We start from the raw sequence: 5,245 nt of genomic DNA on the forward strand, positions 1-5,245 counted from the left end.
CCAACCCGTCTTTTGTTGTTCTTTAGTCCTCTTACTATTGATTCCTCCATTATAATGGTCTCCTCATTCACCTTGGTTAACAACCAATATGATCTCATCATTTTTTCATTTAATGTAGGTTATGCCAACTATACTAGCATTGAGGAGAAGATCGAGAAAATAAGAGAGACAAGGAGAAGCCCATGGGAAGAGAGAGTTTTGCCCCCTCTCTTGACCTCTATTAAGTCTTTCCTTGTTTTTGTTCTTTTTCTCTTTTTATTTTTTTAGGAATCATCAGCTTGTTTATCGTCTTATAATTCCATTGTATGAGTAAATCTCTCTTACGGATCATATGAATGATTTAGAGAAAGGTGGAATTGAAAAATAAGAACATACAACAAAGGTAGACGAGTAAGACAAAGAATGTGGAAAACTTTCGTAAAGTAGACTTTGCGTGATAGCTCAAGGGCGTACATCTGAACAAGATAGGATTTAAAAAGTCTTGAAAACATATCCGTGAAGAAGACCCTACGAAAGCAACCTACTACCAGAGAGTCAAGCGTGTATGCTTGTTCTGAGGTTAAGAGCAACTCCCAAAGGAACGTATCTCTTTGATTGATTACATCTTGGGGAATGCCTAAGAACACTCTTAATTAAACGAGTCTTGCTTACACTTTTATAATGACTGGTAAATGGTATCACAAAGGACACTTATCTCATAGGAGCCTCCTAACGCTTTTAAAGCTCTCTCTAAGCCACAGTGAAGAAAGTGAATCATTCACATCCCAAAAAGGCTTATCAGCAATCGATGCGTATTACATAGTCAGGTCAACTCATAGGGTCAACACTATTCTTTTAAGGCCTAACCAGGCGATAAGGAAAGAGGGTGAATCATCGTATCGCAAATGGGCAACGACCTATCTATAATTGGGGCCTACGCATTGACATCGATGAAGTTTCAAAGGGAGCAACAGAGCTCAAATGGCGGTACACAAAAGAGATGTTGAGTAATCCCAATCAGGTAGATATAGCTGGGTCAAGATACCATAGATCTGTTATCTAGAGCAATTAGGACCTCAAGTTTACTTGGTCGTGAAGGTAGTCGACCCAACACAACCGAAGGTCACTTGTCAGCAATCCGTTAATTGCATTCAAGGGGAAATCGGTAGCTCTAAGGTCAAGAGAAAGAAACTCTAAATCTTATGACCCTATGTAGGTGAAAAGTAGACATGGGATTGTACTTGCCAAAGTGGCGAGGAAGCCGTTTGAGTGGAAAAAAAAGAGAGGTCCAACAACAAAACTAAGAACACACTCACAAAGGACCTAATCCCCGTTTGGGCCAAGAAAGCCTCTAACATTCTAAGCGCACTAAACGATCACCTAAGTAGAAATCAATGCCAAGTTAGGTGGGTTAAAGAAGCATAAGGGACTTCTCCTTGAGACATGCAAATGTTGCAGTTATATAGTCCTAAGTATGGAGACCCTATTAGATATGACTTGGGTTATGCTAATGTTATGCAACTCGTTTAAAATCTGGCCCGAAGGCCGTGCAAAAAAATAGATTTTTGAAAAACTTAAAATATTTTAATCTTAAATTTTAAGTAGTCTTAAAATTTTATTGGAATTTTATATAGAGTTTATAATTTTAGGTCTGAAAGAGTCTAAATTATATGCATGATTCCCAGACAATCTACATAGCAAAAAAGGGTGAAGCCAAGTTAATCACACTGCACAAATAATGTAAAGCAAGCAAAAAATAATATGAAATGACTGTTGGGTATACAACATATCCTAGAAAAAAAAAGGCAGTCAGACACCGCATATACAAGCCTGGACCTAGTTATATACATCAAAGAGAATTAGAAGTAAGATATGTGACACAAGCCTGCAGCTCCTAGTCTCCATCATGTGGTTCCGCCAGTTTGGCACCTCAGAACCCTTTCGTATATCTTATTTCTAATACAGACACTATCTAAGTACAGAAAAAAGTACAAGGTAAAATAACAAAAAAGACTCGACCTGCAAAATAGAGGGGTAAGTACAAGTTATAGCATGAACGTGAAATAGAGCATGTTCGACAGGAGGAGAGCTTAACAACACCTACAGAACATGCATTAGTGTAAATCATTACAGCTCCCTTGTTAGACCTAAAAACCTGTAAGAAGACCGTCCCTATATATACTAATGTGCAAGTCTCACACCCAGTAAACACACAAAGCAACAAAAAAGTGATGTCTGACTAGGCAATCACTCTAGCAGAGAACTATAACCAAGATATAAAAAAAGACTACCTAAGACTCTAGTCCTAGCCTAGGACACCATCTAGCATAGAGTCTCCTAATCACATCATCTAAGTGTGTGCAGTGTAGGTGTAGGCAAAAAGCTTGGGTATAACCTAAGATTCAAGGATTCTAAGAGGTTCCACTAGATGCAACTTCCATATGAACAGAATTTTTGAAAGGTTTAACCTCATGTATGGTTTAAGCTAGAGATGCAAATAGTTTTAAAATAGATTTTGAAAAAATGATGTATATGTAATAAAAAAAATATTTTTTATATTTTTAAAATATGTCATAAAAAAAAGAAAAAGCCTAAGTGGCACCTATTAGACCCTAGGAACTTTAAAACAACATACATGTGCAAGCCCCGAGATGATTCCTTGTATGGGTGCTACGAGCCCAAGTTAAATGAATAGTCCATACATAATGAAATACACCACACATTTTTATCAAAATTGTATAATTCATAACAATGAATTCATTTTTATGATAAATGAAGTGTATGCTTGCCCTATAGAAACAAGCAAGACATAGATTTATGTTTTTCATTATATTATTCTTTTCATAGCCGTCTGTCAAAGAGATACGAGAACATGAGAATGAAATGTATTCACCCAAAAATACTTTTCAGGCTACCAAACTGTCGAATGTCGAATAGCCAAACTGTCTAATTACCGAACTCCCGAACTAAGCTATATGGAGAGCATAAGATAAAATAGCACGATGTGACATAAAGTTGCAGAGTGTTGAGTTCATTTTTATGGTCAAGCGAACCACGTTCGACTCAACACACACTCATTGACCCTCACTGGATCGGCGTGGTCATGCCTCATTTGGGCGTAGCCATGCCTAGAAGTTCCTGGGCGTGGTCACACTCTGATAGGGTTTGGGCGTAGCCACGTTCAGAAGTCTCTGGGCTTGGTAACATTTGCTTATGGCGTAGTCACGCCTGAAACTTTCTTAGTGTGGTCATGCCCAATTTAGGTGTGACAATGCCTAAAAGTTTCTCAACGTGATAACGCCAGATGTCGGTGTGCCACGCCCTTGAGCCATGCCAGCGATCTGAGTCATTTGTCCATGGATCCGTGATGAGTCTTCTGATCGCTTCGCTGACAGTGATCCATGACAACTCCCACTGTCGGAATAATCTGAACCGTCGATTCACCACTCGATCGATGGCCACGGAGGCATGAACAAATTCACACCACGTATTTTGTTGTGCTCCTGTGAGCATATGTCCACATATGCTCATAATGGGCATTTACACCCCACTTTTGCACACCACTTCGTGCCATCTCGTGACATCCACTTTTCATTGTGCACCACACCCTGCGTGTTTGCACTCTCATTCACGCACCATTGGATGTTTGTTTGCATTTCATATATTTATGGTTTGCACTTGAGTCATTCCTCTTGCACATTCACCTCCCAACACTTATGTGTATTTCTCCACTGTTACTCGCACTCTTACCTTCAACACTCATGTGTCTTTCTCGAGTCGCTGCTTCTTGTACACTCACTTCCGATACTCTTGTGTCTTCCTTGATTCATTGCTCCTTGCGACGCAACTTCAAATTACTGTAAGTATTTTCTCAAGTCACTGCTCCTTACACACTCATTCTCGACACAAAATAATCGTACGCCAGTGATTTTAGTGATTTTGTCTATTTAAACTTATTTATTTATTTAGTATTTATCTAAAATAATAAATTTATAAAAAATGCTATTTTACCAATGGCATTCTCCCATTGTTGACTGCTGCTAGTTTTTGACCTAGAATGCAAATACATAGGAATAGAATGGCATGTATGTAAATGCCCCATAATGAGGAAATCAATATAATTTGAAAATAAATAAAATATGCTTTCATATGAAAAACAGTTAATTGCGACGGCATAAATGGGTCAACTAATTTAGTTAAATAAATGGAATGAAGAATAGAAGATAATCTATCATACCTCATCGCCTCGATGTCAGCCCGGCCTAGTCTTTACTTATCCACGCGTCGGCTTTGCTCGCTCACGACCGCCGCATCGCCGCATCAGCAACGTGCGCCTCGTCTATCGCCTTAGCTGCATTCACAAACTTAGTTTGTCCCTCCACTTGCTTCCAGAGCTGCTTTTATAATGAAATGTACATTCATGCCACACAATTTTTAATATATTTATATGTCTTACATCTAAAATTTGATTTTTATATTAGGCCAAATTAAAAAAAGAGGTTTTTTAATTTAATATTTTTAATTCACAAATTAAAAAAAATCACATTGTAAGGGTCTGTTTGGGCACCTGCAGTTTCCCAGACTTTCAGCTGCAGCTGCGCTGTTTCAGGAAGCTGTTGCGGGGAAGCTGATTGTCTGTTTTTTTGTTGTAGAGAAGTCTATCACTTGGAAGCGTGGCTTTGCTACCCGTGAGCTTGATGATTTAGTAGATTTCAAATTTCTTATTAATGACATCTTTTTAATATTAAGATTTTTTAAAAATTCCTACTCAATTTTTTTTTTGTTTAGCAAAACTAAGGTTTGTTAGTATTCTCGTAATGCTATAGCTAAAAGCTGTTTTTTCTCACCATACATGACTACTTAGGGTGGCTGTTAAAAAGTTACTATCTGACTTAAAAAATATATATTTTGTAATAGCCACCACAATAATAGCAGCCCAAGACACACCTCATTATTGTAGAGCTCTTGGTTGAGGCCCACATCTCTAACTCATAGCCCGAAGTTGGAGCTATAAGCTATCTAACCCCCCACCTCTTTGAAAAAAATCATAAACTGTTTCTTAAGAAAATGTGCCGTATACATACATAGCAACCATTTTCTTTTTATTTACATATTTAAGACTTGCCTTTTATATTTATACCCCTCAATTTATTCATATCACATAGACAATATCATCACTTTAACTTTTAGACAGTCAAATATAGATATTCATGTAGAGATAAAGTCGTTTGTATGTAACATTTGAAAGTTTTATGTATATCGTTAT

This window comes from Phalaenopsis equestris, unplaced genomic scaffold (assembly GCF_001263595.1).
Source record: "Phalaenopsis equestris unplaced genomic scaffold, ASM126359v1 Scaffold000036, whole genome shotgun sequence".
Classification (NCBI taxonomy): domain Eukaryota; kingdom Viridiplantae; phylum Streptophyta; class Magnoliopsida; order Asparagales; family Orchidaceae; genus Phalaenopsis; species Phalaenopsis equestris.